This window comes from Pistacia vera, unplaced genomic scaffold, assembly GCF_008641045.1.
Source record: "Pistacia vera cultivar Batoury unplaced genomic scaffold, PisVer_v2 Contig337, whole genome shotgun sequence".
NCBI lineage: Eukaryota > Viridiplantae > Streptophyta > Magnoliopsida > Sapindales > Anacardiaceae > Pistacia > Pistacia vera.
In genome coordinates this window covers 527894-548922 of record NW_022196154.1, presented here as the reverse complement: position 1 = coordinate 548922, position 21029 = coordinate 527894, and the positions used below count along the sequence as shown (strand labels likewise).

General features: G+C 31.9%; 1 pseudogene; it reads right to left on the bottom strand.

Moving 5' to 3' along the window:
* Positions 1-19530: 19530 nt before the first annotated feature.
* Positions 19531-20489, bottom strand: LOC116137917 (annotated as a pseudogene).
* Between the last annotated feature and the right edge of the window lie 540 nt (positions 20490-21029).

Genomic DNA, 21029 nt, shown 5'->3' with positions numbered 1-21029 from the left:
TAGCTCTCACTAGTGGAAGTACAATTATAGGCCAACATGAACAATAACAAGCAACTATGATGTGCAACGAAACACTTACAGATACAAACACCATTTAAGGAGGATAAAAACAAAATCCTAAGCAACCCAAAAATTCTCAGATTATGAAGGTTTTATTAACTATGTTTAATACATCCTTGAACGTTTCAAACTTAATTTGCTCCTACTTTTTGTTTATTTTAGATTAAATATATATAATTGGTTATGGTTTTTGAGCTGCAGAATTCTAAGGAAAAGCACTGCAGAGAAGTTGGCACACAAAATGTAAAACTGAAACTACCGGAATGGTCTAACTTCATTGAGCAATAATGCAAATAATATACATGGTTTGCTCTGCTGTTAGACCTACTCTACATCAGGTTTACAATCAAAAACAAATCAGCCATTGGCTTAAGAATATCTAAAAATCAATATGAAATATTTCATTGAATAGAGAGAGTGTAGGCTCACTCACAGGTCACGAGGTAGCACAGCAAACAGGGATTTCAATTCCCACAAAGCAAGTGGGAAATCAAAAGGACCTGCGAACTAAAGACTTTTCGTGAGCATCAAACCCCTGTATGGTCTTTACCGCGTGCGAACCTCAACCTCGCTTATCCCCTCGAAGCAGTTCTATGGCTCGCTTCAGGCATTACACTCGCTGGAGATAAGAGCGCGAAGACAACGATGGAGATGGAGATAAGAGCGCGAAGACAGCGATGGAGATGGTGAAGAGCGATGAATATGAAGAGAGGAGATGGAGAAGAGCGCGAAGATGAAGAGAGCGATGGAGAAGGAGATGGAGAAGAGAGATGAAGATGAAGACAATGATGGACCTGGAGAAGAGCAGAGTTGAACACGGTAATGGAGAAAGAGCGCGAAAGAGAAGCGTGGAGAAGAAGATTGATACATTTTGGATTAAATTATTTTCTGATGACGTGGCAAGTGATGATGTGGCAGATGACATGGCATTGCCATGTCACCTGCCATGTCACTTTGTAGAGTTTCTTTGTATAATCCTTTGTAAGAGTAGTGTTATTGAACTAGAATAATATTACATATACAAACTCATTCATACAAACTAATGTATTAAAACATAATTAGGTGATTTTAAATTAGAGATAAATTGAATAAATTAAATAGAAGTCAAACATGCAAAATAGACACATCAATTTGTATGGATGAGTTTGTATGAAAAGTTTGTGTATACAGTATTACTTTATACCTTTACTGAAAATAGAGAGCAGTTTTATTTTGTAATTGCAAAAGGGTAATGCTATGTGCACTAACAGATTTTACTAATTATAGTACGGGTACCATACGCATAGTACAGGTACTATGTATTAGTACACTGGTTAGTAAAATCCATTAGTATGCAAAGTAATATTCATTGCAAAATCATCCCGTAAACAAACAAATCTATTCACTACAAGAAAAATGACATTCTGCAACCATTTTTTTAGCAACTAACCAGAATTAGTTGCAAAAAGGCTACATTTACCAACTGAATTGCCATTAGTCGGACAAAGAGCAACTCAATTTTGGGGTCCACATGTTCCAACTTTTGGCGTCTAAAGTTAATGTTTTGCGACTATTTTGTTAGTTGTAGAACAAGTTGCTTTAGTGACTAATAAATTTAGTTACAATTTTTGGTTGACCATTTTTCCCTCCATAATTTGACAATTTGCATCTAAAATATTTTATTTTGCATCTACATTATTGGTTACAAAAAAACCTTTTTTTGCAACTATCCTTTAGTTGCTAAATTAGTTGCAATTAATTGAGAATGTATTAGTAACTATTATGATTAGTTACAGAAAAATTAAATTACCAAAATATCCCATATTTGGACAATAATTACAAGGGCCCTNGCTTTAAGGCATAGAATTAGTTGATGGCAAGTGTAGTTGAACTCATTTATTCTACTTATTGCCTTGAATTCATTATACATGAAGTTATTGCTATTTATGTTTTATGAGTTGTGATGTTTGATTGAAGAAAATGAAGTGTGGATACTGATTGTGGCAAAAATTGTAGTATTGGAGGCCACATGGTATTGAATGATTGCTATTAGAAGTGTTGATGTGTTGTTTGCATTAGCTTACAATGTTATAACAATAATGGATGATTATGGGAATGAGATTTTACACTTCCTTTAAGATGTTAAAGACTATTACGAGGAGGTTTATTTGATCCATAAGTTGACCTATTGGTTACTTGTCAATAGGAATTGATGTGGCATAGTTTAATATGAAAATTCAGATTTGGTAAGCTTAGGGGTTATGTTAAACATGCTTTAGTATTTCGAACATAACTTGAGTTATAAAAATCAAAATGAGATGATTCTTGAAGCATTAGAAATTTAAGACATAACCTTATAACTTTTATGTTTATGCCAAGAGCCAATTCGTTTGAGAAATAGATGCAAAATGACCTGAAGAATAAACTTCTGGTTATTAAAGTTTAAGATTTAACATGATCAATTCTTATGATTATGAATTGATTATTAATGTATTGTTGTAATTAAGCCATGTACTAATGTTGAACCATTAGTTAGATGATCTTTGAAAGATATACATGGTCATGGATGCAAATGCATGATTAATGTTATGAAATGGCTTGAAGATGCAATGTAATATATATTTTAAAATGATGAATGTGAGCAAGAGGTAATGTAAATGGATTGATAATCCCTAGATGAATTAAAAGTATTAAGCTCACTAAAATATGTATTTCCATGCCATAAGATGTTAGAGATGCATATAGACATGATGGAAACTGCGTAAACATATCATCATATCCCGGTTAAGGAAAGATGAATATATGCTTTAGATGCTAAATAACGTGTAAGCATGCCTCCTGATGATATGAGCTCTAGATGAATTTGAGGCTAGATGATATGAAGTGCTTAGGACACTAAGAAAAGTCTGATCGGCTACACGTTAAATGCTTCATATGCATTTAGTTGCATTACATGAGTTATGATGTTATTTACATTATGAGATAATTTATGCTCATGTTAGATGATATTTAGATGTTATATCATGATATGTAATGTGTGTGTACTATGTTTACATACTTATTTGTATGTGTATGCCTTGATGTTTATATAGTCATAGGATAAAATGATGAAAAACATATGAATTAGAAAAAAAAAAGGGGAAGTATACCTAGATGTAAAAGATAAATGATGTGTTAACAAATATGTTTAAATGAAGGTCAAATTGCAAATTTAGAATGAAATGGATCATTCCTTACTGAGCGATTAGCGCTCACCCTTTCATTGTTGATTGCTTTACAGGTAGACTAGAAGCGAAGGATGCTAGCGATAGCAGGGCTACATGGGAGGGGAGATGATTTATTGTCATCTTGATGTAAATAATGTAAATGATAAATGTTTGTGAAACACCTTTGGAAGCTTCCATCCTATAAATATGTTTTGATTGTGTAATTTCCGGATAAATTCTTAAAGTTTTCTGAAATTATAAGTTTGGATCTTGCGTGACATCTTATGTGCATGTTTTGGATATTATTATTATTATCCTTATGCATGTTTTTTTCTAAATACAACTCGTTTTCCAGACATGTATCCTCATGATTCTCATTGAAGGATATTCAAAGGATACCTGACTGGAGGGGGGTTTCACACAACTATTGTTTAACAATTTAAAGATAAAACAAAAAATTAAAAAAAGAAAACAATGGAAGTTGTTGTGGTGGCCATGGCCATCAATAGAGCAGTAAAATTTGGCCACTAACGTGGTCACATGTATGAAAATGAAGGGAGAAAGAAAAAAAAAAAATTATGGTTCTTTTTAGAAGCTAAAAGGTCAAATTTACACTTTTTTCAAAGAGATATATCAATTATACTTGTCTCAGTCCTAGTTTTGAAAATAGGACTCTATCATTTACCCTTTAACGGAATGAGAGCTACGGTCCTATTTTCAAAACTAGTGGGTACTTGCTTAATAGTTAAAACACACCAGAAAAAGAAATGTTAATAGTCAAGTCTTGCATAAGAAGAAAAAGCGGAAGAATATATCATTGAAATCGATTCAAAGGAAAATTAAACAGAGAAAAATCATAGGTCATTCAAATCACTTTATGAGTATGATAAAAAGAGATGACTTTAAGTGATCCATTTATCACTCATACAAATTGTTGTTTTGTATAATATAAGATTTCAAGCATAACTTAACGGTGAATAAATGGTCTAGCTTCATATTGTTTTGAAGATAGTTTCTACTTAACCATAAAGGTCTCCATAAAAGTAAATTATTAGGCTTATGTTCTTAATCAATTGATGGAGTAAATTCAAGTGCCAACTATTTGTGTTTATTTAGTTTACCTAAAATTTACAAAGTCAGTCAACAACTTTCATATTTTTGGTCATGTCAATCTTAGTTAATTAAATATTGGAATTTAACAATCATTGAAATTTAAATAAATTTTTAAATATAATAATAAATATTGAAATTTTAATAACTTTATTCAATACAACAAAAATTATCCTTAATGAAATTTGATTTTTTTAAAAGTGATTATTTCAGTATGGTTAATCACATTAAATAAAAGAAATCAAACTAACATAATGAAACCCATACAAAATAATAATTTTCTAAAAGTAATCTAAATTAAACAAATCAATTAGAAGAGGATTTCTATGGTAATAAGATATTTTTCCTAGATTAAAAACATAATAATCAAGTTTAGGGAAAAATATAAACTTTATAATTTTTTTTTTTACATATAACGAATTCAATTAAATTTGTATAACATGGACCTTATTTATTTGTAATCTATGTATTGCATTTATCTTGTTTTTGAGTTTGACGATTGATTTAGTAATTTAGAAATTATATAAATTGATTAAGGTGTAATTGCAAATTTAAAAAACCTTGTAGATGTTTTTGAAAATTTCAAGGAGGGCACTGGCCCACCCTAGGTCAGTGCTGGTTGTGTCACTAGGAATTATTGTTTTTGATTTAAATTAAATGGAATCTCAATCAAACAATAGAAAAAATTGAATGGCCAACAACTTTTTATCCTTCAATTTGTGATAACACTAGTAGTCAAGTCTTTCAAAAAAAACAAAAAAATATTATTAGAGTCTGATTAAAGGAAAATATATCTTGATAAATTAAACAAAGAAATATCATATCTTGTAAATTTATCATTTAAATTACGAAAATGTAAATAATCAAGTCTTTTGTTAAAAGACAGAGAAAAATGGGAATCATATGTCAATACATATATTAACCATATATATCTTGAATGGACAAAAGAAGTAATATATTATCAACCCTACCTAATTGGAGGGTTTCTAAATGTTGAAATGTGAATATATAATGACAAATTAAACAAAGAAATATCAAATGTTATTCAATTCACATTATTAATTGAAAGTTCATTAAGATTTCAAGACTAAATAAAAAATTAGGTTTGAGATTTCAATTTTGTAGCTATGATTAAACAAATATAGAAATCATATATAACCTCAACATATATATATATATATATATATATATTAGTTGTATCATCAAAATCAAGTAAATAATGGAATTTGACAACCACTGAATCTTTGTTGTTAATTTGTGAAAATGTTAGTTTTTGTATTTTTTATTTGAAGACAAAGGAGGATATTTATATATAGACTCCTTATTGACAAAAAATTTTAAGTTTTTTTTAACCTACGTATTTGAAGGGCTTCCAAATGTTGAAATGTCAACATATATCTCAACAAACTAGATAAAGAAATATCATAAACCTCGAGGTGATGGATTCCTTATGTGTCACTCGCAAATTTCCTTCTTTTGGTCACAAAAATCTCAATCAAATAATGGAAAAAATTGAATGGCCAAAAACTTTTCATCCTTATATATGTGATAAAATTAGCTGTCAAGTCTTTCATTTAAAAAAAAAAAATGACATATCTTGCAAATTTGTCATTTAAATTACAAAAAATGATAATGGTCAAGTCTTTTATTAAAAGACAAAGAAAAACAAGAACCATATGTCAAATATATACTTTGAATAGACGAAAGAAGAAATATGTTTTCAACTCTACGTAATTGAAGGGTTTTTAAATGTTGAAATGTGAATATATATTGACAAATTAAACAAGGAAAAATCAAATGTCGTTTAATTTACGCTATTAATTGAAAGCTCATTAAGATTTCAAGACTAAATAAAAAATTAGGTTTGAGATTTCAATTCTGTAATTATGATTAAACAAAAATAGAAATCATATATAACCTTAATATATATAAGCTGGTTGCATCGTCTAATTCAAGTAAATAAAAGAATTTGACAACCACTTAATCTTTGTTGTTTAATTTGTGAAAATATTAGTTTTTGTGTATATCTATATATATATATATATATAGGGCTTCTAAATGTTGAAATATCAACATATATCTCGACAAAGTAGATAAAGAAATATCATAAACCTCAAGCCGATGGATTCCTTATGGGTCACTAGAATTTTTGTCATGACATTTCAATCAAATAATTAATGGAATAATTGAGAATAACACTACTCTTACAAAGGATTATACAAAGGACTCTACAAAGTGACGTGGCAGGTGACATGGCATGCCACTCATCTGCCACGTCATCACTTGCCACGTCATCAGAAAATAATTTAACCCAAAATGTATCAATCTTCTTCTCCACGCTTCTCTTTCGCGCTCTTCTCATTCCCTACCGTGTTCAACTCTGCTCTTCTCCAGTCCATCACTGTCTTCATCTTCATCTCTCTTTCTCCATCGCTCTCTTCATCTTCGCGCTCTTCTCCATCTCCTCTCTTCTCTTCATCCTCTTCACCATCTCCATCGCTGTCTTCGCGCTCTTATCTCCATCTCCATCGTTGGTCTTTGCGCTCTTATCTCCAGCGGTGTAATACCTGAAGCGGCCATAGAACTGCTTCGAGGGTAGATAGCGAGGTTGAGGTTCCCACGCGGTAAAGACCATACAGAGTTTGATGCTCACGAAAGTCTTTAGTTCGCAGGTCCTTTTGATTTCCCTCTTGCTCTGTGGGAATTGAAACCCCTGTTTGCGTGTGCTACCCCCGTACCTGTGATTGAGCCTACACTCTCTCTATTCATGAAATATTTCATGTTGATTTTAGATATTCTTATAAGCCAATGGCTGATTTGTTTTGATTGTAAACCTGCTGTAGAGTAGGTCTAACAGCACGCAAACCATGTTATTATTTGCATTATGGCTCAATGAAGTTAGACCATTCCGGTAGTTTCAGTTTTACATTTTGTGTGCCAACTTTTCTGCAGTGCTTTTCCTTAGAATTCTGCAGCTCAAAAACCATAACCAATTATATATATTTAATCTAAAATAACAAAAAGTAGGAGCAAATTAAGTTTGAAACGTTCAAGGATGTATTAAACATAGTTAATAAAACCTTCATAATCTGAGAATTTTTGGGTTGCTTAGGATTTTGTTTTTATCCTCCTTAAATGGTGTTTGTATCTGAATTGTTTCGTTGCACATCATAGTTGCTTGTTATTGTCATGTTGGCCTATAATTGTACTTCCACTAGTGAGAGCTAAAACTTTTGTTCCTTTGTGGGACAGTTTTTCTCCTCTGATTTTTGTTCTTCTTCTTCATGTTTCTGCCACATATTTTGTAGAATGACCTTATATTGATGTCTAAGATGTTTTATAACATCTGAAGCAGATAGATTTTCTTTGTCTATGACATACTTGCAGCTTAATTATGGTCATATGCCTTAATTCAATTCTCTCTTACATTTAATATATTTATTAAACGACATAACTTGTAAGCCATGAATCAATTTTTGGTGTGCGCATCAAGGATGGAGGGCAACTTATGTTTCTCGTTTTGTAAGACATCACGTCTTAACCAGAAGAATTTTTTGGAGGAGCTAATTTACAAAATTATTGCTTGCTTGATTTGAATGAGCACGGCTATTAAATTTTGTTTGTTATCATTTTAATCTTTGCTTGAGAATTGCCTTTCAGAAGTTTAAAAAGTGAATTTACCATGTACCTTTTGAAACTTCTTACTTCTTGTAAAATCCTGAATTTATTGGAGGTAATGACATAACTTACCATAAATTTGCTTGAATGGAGCTGTATATGGATGAAGGGGCTTGTGCATTTGGATAATGTATCACAGTGATAAATTTTTTTTAAGAGCTCATAAGGTTCATAATTATTTTGTTTATATTCCCATTTAGTTTCTTAGTTACATCATTGACTCATTCATGTTAACTTTTCTACTGCTTGATGACTGTAGTTTATGAAAGAAGATTTTTTCCTCTGGAGCTATCAACGTTCTGTTTCTGGGTTTTTTTTTTTTTCAGATTGGAGACCTAAAGGGCTTTTTGGATTATTCATGGCTTACACACGAAAATGCTGAGAGAGAACTTTAATGTATTGGACTTGCCATATGGATTTGGAGGAGGTAGGTTGTTGAGTCCTATTCTGCTAATGAAATGCAAAAATGTCCCCAGCTGAATGATTATACACTTATGTTGGGTGAGCTCTGCACATATTTTCTCTCCGTTATAAGTGTAGTTGTTAGCATCTGATCCGTGAAAACCAAGCATCATGAGGATTGTTGATGAGCATTTCTGAGTAGTGATAATGCTTACTAAAATGTTCATCCTGTTGTACTGTTATTTTTGTATGCTTCATGTGTGGATGAACATGTTTGTTTGCTTCCTTGTAATAAGATAACATTGTGAATTCATGTTGTCACCTTAGAAAAGCGTCCGCAGGTGATTGTTTTTAGATGGTTTTTATGCGTGGTTGTGTTTATAACTATTTAAGCAGATTGTTATGATTAGCATGGACCAGACAAGAAGTTCCACAGTTTTACACAGCCTTATAGAGCCCATCTATATTTTACAGCTTAAACGAATTGAACTACAGCAGAAATAATAAGATAAAAGAAGGATGTAAAGTTAATTAGAGAAAGATATGTACATATATATACTGGATAACACAAATATTTTTGTTGGACAAAAAATGATTGGCTCAATGGAAGGCAGCAGTATCGAACGAGGAGGTGCCCTTCTGACACAAATAATGACTTGAAAGAACCTTAACTCACTGCACTACATAGTGTTACGGCCTAAAGCATTCTCCAACGTGAAGTAAGGTCTTCGACAATATCTCTGTTATAGCTGTCCCAACCTTTCCTGTAAAGCAAGAGCCAACCGAAACTTAAGCATTAGAGTTTCGTAAAATATGAATCAAATATTAATGCAAAAGAATCCTAATCTTGTTAGAAAGAATGAAATCGTCAGCATGACATGCAATTTTAGGAAACATGAATTTGTTCATAAAGATTATCATACCTGAATTAATTTCAATTCCAAAGCGGCATAAAAGTAACAAAATCAAAGTTTTATACCTAAGATATTAAAATTGAATAGTATAATAGTTTCAATCACACCAAAAGAGCATAACTTCACATTCAGCGAACTCTCCAGCTGAAATCCATGATCTGCATGCAAGGATATTATACCTATTTGCAGCAAAACCAAATAAAAGGACTTCACATCAAACTTTTTTAACCACTAAATGGCATTTACAATTAGAAAACGTAAATACAAAGATTGTTAGCCAAGAGTAAATTATGGCTCACATGGATATTAAAGTCGTAAGGCATTGATGCAGAAGAAGCTTCCTCAGCTGAAAAAACTGTCAATAAGTAAAAAATTATATCATATCACACAAAACAAAACATGCTGAGTAAATTATGACAACAAATAAAGCATAGAAACGAATATTTTCTTTGCGTAGTTAACAGTTGTAGAATTTTGAAAACATAATAACATGATAAAATTTATATGGTACAAGAAATGGTTCAAAAAATGAAAGAAAATAATAAAAAAAACCTGCTTTTTGTAAATAAGTCATAACGTTCTATTTTCTAATTACATAGACTCAATAGTATACATGTACAAGTACGCTCTATTTGACTATTTCTATAATTTAAAATTGAAATCTAATATAAGTAGAAACTTTTTTTCTCAAACAGTTATAACCACATCAAAGATTAGAGTAAGATATCCTAAACTCACCTCCTCAGAGTTTCAAGAAGTGGCTGCTTGTCTGTTGAACCAACCATCTGCTCAGTTATATGAGTTTCAATAAGTCATAACAGGCCCGAGCTTCAGCACAGACAACAAAACAGAAACAAAAAATGCAGCTTACAAGCTATAAATCCATCAAATTCTCCCAAAACCAAACTTCCCTACAAAACACTGTACATACATCAAAAAAGGTACAGTATTCAAGCTGCAGCAAAAACAGATATCAAAGGCACTAATCACGTATTGAATCCCACATGCTTCGACATTCGACAATGCTGCAATTTATAACAAAAGCCATGTTATCTATCAATAAATAGAATAAAAATAGAAAATAATCAAACAAATTGATAATTACTAATTTTTACCTTCAACTTTTTTATCCTTTGTTGTTTTCCGCAATTCTCTTCTTTTTTATTTTACAAAGAATTTGTTCAACCTTCGACTGCTTTCTTTTAATGAGGACGACCTTTGCTGCGGACAGCCCGTGGACTGAGATATTACAATTCCCTTCTTTGGAAGTATCTTAACACTTTCACAATTCATTCTACTATTAGCTGACATGTTTTCTGTTTTACCATTCTTGCCAACACCTTCATTCGACATCAATTTTTTTCTTAAGATCATTGATCACTTCTATCACCATATACAATCATCCTCACTATTTGATGCTAAGTTTGCTACAGTAGAAATAAATTAGACAAGTGATCAAATCGTTGTCCTTCAGATTGATGCTCCAATTTATAACTTATTTTAACCCTGGTGTGACATCTGTTTATATTTTTCCTCCATCGCCTTAAATGTACTTTCTGGTACATGAGAAATTTCCTTGTGAATCAACACCACAATTGCATGTCGACATAAGATTCCTTTAAACTCAAACAACTGACAATTGCAACGAACATCACAAGTTGTTTCGTTAAAACATACCACAAAAGGGACCACGATGTCTCTCTCTCTCCAACCTGAACATCTTCTTTTATTATAATTCCATATAGGAATCATTCTCTTTGAAAGAAGATATTTCACATAGAGCTTAGCATAAGCTCTTGTTGAAACTCTTTGAATTTCGCAATGGTTATATGCATCTGAAATTGTTTCTCATACCATAACTGCTTATGCAAGGGATCCATGATTTGAAAGATTTAAAATTAGCCTCCGTTCTTTCTCCACTTTATCACGCAATGCTTCTCATACTGTTCCACAAATTGTTTTAAGGTGGTTTTCGAATTAACAATCCATCAAGAATGCATGCATACTTTCACCGTTAGTGGTAGACATACCTGCCCAGAAAGTATCTTTTACAAATGCTGGCACCCAACGCCGTCTTTCATTATACAATCCAAGTAACCATTCATTGGCCTGAAGGTTATGTTCTTCAATGACCATTCCAGCGTTCTTCAAACTCCTCATGTGTCAATGAATCATACACTGCATTTTTTAAAGAAAACTTCATAGAATCATATTGGGTATAACCTTTTAACTTTTCAGGCAATTTCTTCATTATATGCCACAAACACCATCTATGTCGTGTACCCGGAACACGATCTCAATCGCATTTTGCATTGCCTTATCTTGATCATTTATTATTGCCTTTGGAGCACAATTCATCATACATGTAAGCCAAGATTCAAAAGCATACAAATGTTTTGTGTTCCTCGTTAGAGATTAACCCACAACCAAATATGTTGAATGTCCATGATGATCAACACCAACAAAAGCCGCAAACGGCATATCATACTTATTGGTCAATATTGTAGTGTCGAATGTCACAACATCACCGAATTCTTTAAATGCAGCCCTACTTCTTGCATCACACCATAGAACATTCTTTAATCGACCCTCTTCATCTAAATCCATTATTAGAAGAAATTTGAATTCTCATTTTGCATCTTCAAAAAATATTTTTGAATTGCAGAAGCATCTCCAACACCAAGTCGTAGCCTCCTAACTTTTTCAATGTAGTTTTCTACAATCTTTCTGTAGAAAAGGCAAATTCTCAGGACCACCACTTCTACTACAAGAATTGAAATTTTTATTGGGTCTAATCCCAGCCCTATCGTTTACTTCAGTTTCCTTTTGACGTATGTTTTTATTATTCGATTGGCCTTGAAAAATCTAGTTTTGCTAGGACTGCTGAGTTCATGGTTATGATCAAGGACAACTGAACTTATTTGCCAACTTCCATCAGAACGTAAAGCTGCACCAATCCGGGCCTTACAATCAGTTTTCGTCACCGGATGCATTTTAAAAGCATTTCTAAGATACATGTCGACTTCCCACTGCCACAAGAAAGTGTTGCATATTTCAACTTTCCATCATCTCCTTTGTTTGAAGATCTTATAATGCTTCAAACCCATTTTATTCCCATAGCTTCTATAGTATTGGAAAAGTCTATCAAATGAATCAAAATTCATTCCAGGCTTAAGCTCCAATTCCTCTTCTACATTCTTTGCATTTTCTATTTCTTCCTAATTAGATATATAATAGCCAGAATTAGAATAATAATACTTAACAAAAGGTGAAATAATACCATAAAAAAATTATTATATTAATCAATAAAAAGAGATTACAAAGAAATTACCTCAACAGCATTGAATTGAGAAGAAGAGTTCTCTGATTTATTTTTACTGCATTCTTCCATCTTTAGTATTATATGTAACAGATTACCCTAAAAAAATACGAAAAAACAAAAATTCATGTTTATAATATGTAAAATTCATTCAATTAAAAATAAAATATTAGTACTTCATTGATCTTCTAGAGCAAAACCACATTCAACCCAATTCCTAGAGCAAAAGTAATTTCAGTTTCTAAACATTCTACCCACTGCCACCACTTTAACACATCGCTGCACCACCACATTTTCAGATGTTTGAAATTGATTCATGGCTTACAATTTATGTCGTTTAATAATATATTAAATGTAAGAAGAATTGAATTAAGGCATATGACCATAATTGAGCTGCAAGTATTGTCATAGACAAGAAAATCTATCTGCTTCAGATGTTATACAACATACTTAGACATCAATATAAGGTCATTCTACAAAATATGTGCAGAAACATGAAGAAGAAAACAAAACTCGAGGAGCAAAACTGTCCCACAAAGGAACAAAAGTTTTAGCTCTCACTAGTGGAAGTACAATTATAGGCCAACATGAACATAACAGCAACTATGATGAGCAACAACACTTACAGATACAAACACCATTTAAGGAGGATAAAAACAAAATCCTAAGCAACCCAAAATTCTTATTATGAAGGTTTATTAACTATGTTTAATACATCCTTGAACGTTTCAAACTTAATTTGCTCCTACTTTTTGTTTTTTTAGATTAAATATATTAATTGGTTATGTTTTTGAGCTGCGAATTCTAAGGAAAGCACTGCAAAAAGTTGGCACACAAAATGTAAAACTGAAACACCGGAATGGTCTAACTTCATTGAGCAATAATGCAAATAATATACATGGTTTGCGCTGCTGTTAGACCTACTCTACAGCAGGTTTACAATCAAAACAATCAGCCATGGCTTAGAATATCTAAAATCAACATGAAAATTTCATTGAATAGGAGAGTGTAGGCTCACTCACAGGTCACGGGGTAGCACGAAAACAGGGGTTTCAATTCCCACAGAGCAAGAGGGAATCAAAAGGACCTGCGAACTAAAGACTTTTCGTGAGCATCAACCTCTGTATGGTCTTTACCGCGTGGGAACCTCAACCTCGCCTATCCCCTCGAAGCATTCTATGGCTCGCTTCAGGTATTACACTCGTTGGAGATAAGAGCGCGAAGACAACGATGGAGATGGAGATAAGAGCGCGAAGACAGCGATGAGATGGTGAAGGCGTTGGATGAAGAAGGAGATGGAGAGAGCGCGAAGATGAAGAGAGCGATGGGAAGAGAGATGAATGAAGACATGTGATGGACCTGGAAAGAGCAGAGTTGAACACGTGTAATGGAGAAAGAGCGCGAAAGAGAAGCGTGGAGAAGAAGATTGATACATTTTGGGTTAAATTATTTTCTGATGACGTGCCAAGTGATGACGTGGCAGATGACGTGGCATTGCCAGTCACCTGCCACGTCACTTTGTAGAGTTCCTTTGTATAATCCTTTGTAAGAGTAGTGTTATTGATAAATTGAATGGTCAACAATTTTTCTTCTCTCTAATTTTCAATAAAAGGGAAATTTTCCTTAACCCCCATGTGTTTCATATAATTATCTAAGCACCCATGTGTTTTTGAAATAAATTTTTGTTCAACTATTAAAGACATTTTTACCCTTTAAACTAAAACTAAGAATCTAAATATTATCCCAGATCTTTTAAATGTCATCAAATTTTCACAAAATTTATCAAATTTTTTTTTTACCTAAAAAAACTAAAAATATTCCCTTTTACCCAATAATCTTAAAATCCAATTAAAATTATTAAATTCAACATCTCCCATTCTCCTTCCATCCAACCCACCACAAAACCCACCATGTACCATTGAAAAAGCCACATGCAAAACCACATTATCATCATCACCATGTATCTTCACCAAACCAATTTCATGTAATATTTTCAATTATAAATGGAAGCTGCTTTAAACAAAACTTATAATACCCAAGATATCAAAAGTAGGTTCCTAACTCAAAATAGTCAATTGATGTTAATTTTATGTTAAAAAAAGCATAAAATCTAACTAGGGCAAAATAGTCAATTCATTTGGAATGGTATGAATCAATTATCATAGAAAGGTATTAGGGGCAAAATATTCATTTTTCCTATGGATAAGCATTGAAAAAGTTAAGGATGAGTAGGCTTATTGCATTTAATGGCATTAATTAAGTAATAATTATGTTTAGTTTGAAATGACCAAAATGCCCTTATGTAAAGAATTAAGGACTTATGACTTATACAATTAAATAATTGTGCCAATAGCAAATTTTGGAAATTAATGAAATATTTTCCTTAAAGAAGGAAATTTGTTCAAGTCAAGGGAGAGAGCATTTCTTCAACCTTTCTTCCATTTTGTCTCAAATCTTCCATGAAAGCTTTCTCTCTCTAAGTTTAAAGGAGTTTTGCATAATTTTTCAAGGAGAACAAGATAGGAGCCTTGGATCTTCAAGTTGAAGGGTTTAAGATAAGGATTAAAAACCCTAGTTTTGATGTGATTTGAAGCTTTGAAGTAGATGTTGATGTATAATGTTATATATTGGATAAAGGTGTAAAAGAAGACAAAGGCAAAGTTTGTTGGAGGAATTTTTTAAAAAGGTAAGGAAGAACCTCCCATGACTTGTGGATTAGCTATGTTTTCTAGATTTTATTGAAACCTTAAATTAAGGCTTTAAGGCATATAATTAGTTGATGGCAAGTGTAGTTGAACTCATTTATTTTATTTATTGCCTTTAATTCATTTACATGAATTTATTGCTTTTATGTTTTATGAATTGTTATATTTTATGAGTTGTTATGTTTGATTGAAGAAATAAAGTGTGGATGTTGATTGTACAAACTCTGTAGTATTAGAGGCCACATGGTATTGAATGATTGCTATTAAAGTGTTGATGTGTTGTTTGCATTAGCTTACAATGTTATAACAATAATGGATGATTATGGGAATGAGATTTTACACTTCCTTTAATGTTAAGACTATTACGGGAGGTTATTTTGATCCATAAGTTGACCTTTGGTTACTTGTCAATAGAATTGATGTGGCTAGTTTAATATAAAATTCAGATTTGGTAAGCTTAGGGGTTATGTTAAACATGCTTTATTATTTCGAACATAACTTGAGTTATAAAATCAAAATGAGATGATTCTTGAAGCATTGAAATAAAGACATAACCTTATAACTTTTATGTTTATGCCAAGGCCAATTCGTTTGAGAAATAGATGCAAAATGACCTGAAGAATAAACTTTCTGGTTATTAGTTTAAGATTAACATGATCAATTCTTATGATTATGAATTGATTTTAATGTATGTTGTAATTAAGCCATGTACTAATGTTGAACCATTAGTTAGATGATCTTTGAAAGATATACATGGTCATGGATGCAAATGCATGATTAATGTTTGAAATGGCTTGAAGATGCAATGTAATATATATTTTAAAATGATGAATGTGAGCAAGAGGTAATGTAATGGATTGATAATCCCTAGATGAATTAAAAGTATTAAGCTCACTAAAATATGTATTTCCATGCCATAAGATGTTAAGATGCATATAGACATGATGGAAACTGCGTAAACATATCATCATATCCCGGTTAGGAAAGATGATATATGCTTTAGATGCTAAATAACGTGTAAGCATGCCTCCTGATGATATGAGCTCTAGATGAATTTGAGGCTAGTGATAGAAGTGCTTAGGACACTAAGAAAAGTCTGATCGGCTACACGTTAAATGCTTCATATGCATTTAGTTGCATTACATGAGTTATGATGTTATTTACATTATGAGATAATTTATGCTCATGTTAGATGATATTTAGTGTTATATCATGATATGTAATGTGTGGTACTATGTTTACATACTTATTTGTATTGTATGCCTTGATGTTTATATAGTCATAGGATAAAATGATGAAAACATATGAATTAGAAAAAAAAAGGGGAAGTATACCTAGATGTAAAGAAAATGATGTGTTAACAAATATGTTTAAATGAAGGTCAAATTGCAATTTAGAATGAATGGATCATTCCTTACTGAGCGATTACGCTCACCCTTTCATTGTTGATTGCTTTACAGGTAGACTAAAGCGAAGGATGCTAGCGATAGCAGGGCTACATGGGAGGGGAGATGATTTATTGTCATCTTGATGTAAATAATGTAAATGATAAATGTTTGTGAAACACCTTTGGAAGCTTCCATCCTAAAATATGTTTTGATTGTGTATTTCCGGATAAATTCTTAAAGTTTTCTGAAATTATAAGTTTGGATCTTGCGTGCATCTTATGTGCATTTTTTGGATATTATTATTATTATCCTTTGCATGTTTTTTTCTAAATACAACTCGTTTTCCAGACATGTATCCTCATGATTCTCATTGAAGGATATTCAAAGGATACCTGACTGGAGGGGGGTTTCACACAACTATTGTTTAACAATTTAAAGATAAACACAAAAAATTAAAAAAAGAAAACAATGGAAGTTGTTGTGGTGGCCATGGCCATCATAGAGCAGTAAAATTTGGCCACTAACGTGGTCACATGTATAAAATGAAGGGAGAAAGAAAAAAAAAAAATTATGGTTCTTTTTAGAAGCTAAAAGGTCAAATTTACACTTTTTTCAAAGAGATATATCAATTATACTTGTCTCATCCTAGTTTTGAAAATAGCCTCTATCATTTACCCTTAACGGAATGAAGCTACGGTCCTATTTTCAAACTAGTGGGTACTTGCTTAATATTTAAAACACCCAAGTTTTTCTTTATTTCCCTTTTTGTGTTGATTTATATAGAACTAAATTTGAAATCTCTATCAACTTTTGTGTGTGTAGTCATGACAATCTCAATCAACTAATGGAGTAAATTGGACGGCTAATAATACTATTTAATATGGTCATGGCAATCTCAATCAATTAATGAGTCAATAGTTTTTGTTTGTTTAGTTTACCTCAAACTTGAAAGGTCATTTATTAAGTAATATTAAACAAAAATGATTAATTTTTTTTTTTCATTTTTAATCAAATTATATAGAAGAACAAAGTTTATTTTTTAATTTTTTCTATTAAGGGGTCAACTCTTTTTTTTTTTTTTTTTTTTTAAGTCATGACAACATCAATCAAGTGGCGGAATAAATGGAATGACTAATAATTTTAGTTTTGTTTTTTGTAAGTGATTTGCTAAAATATTAATAGAAATTATTAGGCATTTAAAAATTTTATATAAAAAAGGATCACTGATGATGATATGATAGTAATTATTTATTTAAATTAATTTACTACAAATATATATATGCACTCACTCACACACATGCAGGGAATTAATTACTTGACATTAAAACATTAAATGTATATATCATAAGACAACTTTGATAATCTTTTAATCCATTATATTTATTTATATAGCAATTGATATTTAAAATCACAAGTCAATTACTATTTTGGTCTTAACAATCTCAATCAATTGATGGTCCAACCTTTTTTGTTTTTTTAGTTTACCATAAATTTGAAAGCTCAACTAAAGACTTTCTCATTATTCACTCGTTAACTTTTATAATTTCAAACAAATAATGGAACAAATTGAATGGCCACCAATTTTTCTTCCTCTAATTTTTAATAAAAGGGAAAAATTTCCTTGACCCCCATGTGTTTCATATAATTATCTAAGCACCTAGTGGTTTTTGAAATAGATTTTTGTTCAACTATTAAAAGACATTTTTACCCTTTAAACTAAAACTTAGAATATAAATATAATCCCAAATCTTTTAAATGTCATCAAATTTTCACAAAATTTATTTTTACCTTAAAAAAAGCTTTAAAAATTTTCCCTTTTACCCAATAATCTTAAAATCCAATTAAAATTATTAAATTCAACATCTCCAAAGCAGTAAAATTTGGCCGCCAACATGGTCACATGTATGAAAATGAAGGGAGAAAGATTAAAAAATAACAAATTTACGGTTCTTTTTAGAAGCTAAAGGTCAAATTTACCTTTTTTTTCAAAGAGATATATCAATTATACTTGTCTCAGTCCTAGTTTTGAAAATAGGATCCTATCATTTACCCTTTAACGAAATGAGAGCTAGGGTCCTATTTTCAAAACTAGTGGGTGCTTGCTTAATNCAATGTGAAAGCAATGATTTAGTGAACAAATACTAAGGCTTGTTTGTTACACTTTTTAAAAAATGTTATTGTGATAAAGTGTTTTAAGTTGAGTTCAGTTGAATCAAATCGAATTGGATTTGAATTTGAAAATGTCTTTGATAAAATATTTAAAAATTACATCAGAGTTAAATAAAAAGCCGAATAGTTATTTAGTACATTTTTAAAAAAAAAAATTTAAGGCAGAGTAATTGTTTGATACATTTTCCTAAAATGTTTATTATTTGATTTTGAATTTTTGTTTTTCCACTTTAAATAATATTAAACAGTTTGGTAATTTTTTTATCATTAGATTTTAAAAAAATTCTCCATAATAATTTCAGCTTTGTACTGATACATAATTTAAAAACTAGAAATTGAAAACATTACAATACCGGTGCCATAAAAGAGTCATACAACGTATCTGAATAAGAAATGATACTCATACTGTATCATAATAATGATTACAATTGAAAATGAAAATGAGTTGATAATAATCATACTGATACTGTATTATAATAATCATTACATAATACAATCATTGGGATGTATAAAGATGAATATATCAAGGATCATATTCATACACAAATACTAACCGATCCAATGGAAAATTGTGATAATATTTTAGCCCATTTTATTGTGATAATATTTCAGCCCATTTTTAACTACCGATGCCAATTCAAACGGTCAAGCCTATTAAAACCATTCACATATCTTCTATGATCCATCCATGAAGACAGCACCATGGCCACTGTATTTCATAAACTTCTTCAGCAAAAGAACCAAAATTGCAGTCGTAAGTCCACCAGCAGCCCACGTGAACAGGCGATCATCAACAGGTTTTTGAACCCTCATCTCTGCCCTTGGCGGCAGAAGATGATCACTTGAGCCTCAAGCATAAATCTATCTTGATGCTCTAACCCCTGAAGGGCTGGGATTAGTATTGGCAGGAGCCTCTTGTGATGCTCTAGCTACTGTCGGGCTGGGATTAGCATCGGCAGGAACCTTCTGAATTTCTTCAGTAATCCTTTCACCCACAGCGGGATTTGGAAGCCCTTCCTGGGAGGGCATACCCCCAGCATCTTGGGAACATTCTTCGGCCTCACCCTCCCTGTTGCCAGGGTGTTCTTCAGAGCACTCTAAAGGGCTGAGTTGAGGAACAGGGGGTGCCTTGCTTAAGATATATTCATGAATCTGTCATCCAAAAAAGTTAATTAGACCAAAGCATGCATAATGTTAAAAACACACAAGAAAGATTTGGCTAAAACATACCTCATCAATGAGCTTCTGACATTCAGGAGTCCCAAATCTTTGGGCAGCTTCTCGAGATTTGATAGCCTAAACACACCTCTCTTCTTTCTTATAATCTAGTGGTCCCCATGCACCATTTGGGTTGGTAGACATGAATGCAATTAGTGCTACAAGGGCAGTACGCACTGCAACAAGGCAAAAATTAAGAATAAACAGATGTTTGTGCATATGCCAAGTTGAAAAATCATTCAGCATTTTGGAAAATAGACTTTGCAGCATAGGTTCAAGCAAACCAAATTCATTCCAATATGAGGCAGATATCTAACCAATCTGCGAAGCATTACCAGAACTAAACAAAATTCTATGCAGGCTNTATGGTTGTCGTGTTTTTCAGGTAATAGAACACAATTTCTTGGCTGTGCAGACTTCTTTTATTTATTTATTTGAATCCCATTTTGTTTGTTGAAACTATTATTTATTTTTCTTTTCAATAGAGTTTTGGAGCATTGTTCAGATGAACAACAAGGTCAATGTATAGTGGATGAAACTTTGGCATCTATGGGAACTATGTTACCCAGGTAGGTATTGTGTGCTTTGTGCTGTTTACTTAATTCTTTAATTGTTGTTGGATAGTATCAACTGTCTATTAAGTGCTTAGAAACAAGTCGATTTCTCATAAAATGGTGTGTTTTTGCTTCTTTATTCCAATCACAAATAGTTTATTGTTGTATATGCCTCAAACTGACTTCTTTGAACTAGTTGATCACCAATCTTATTTGCCTTGATTAGACTTGTAGTTGTCTTTAGCTTTTACCACTGAGTTCATATACTTTGTTAAATAGTTTAGCATTGTTGGCCTTCATTCACCAATGGTCTTATGATCTCACCAG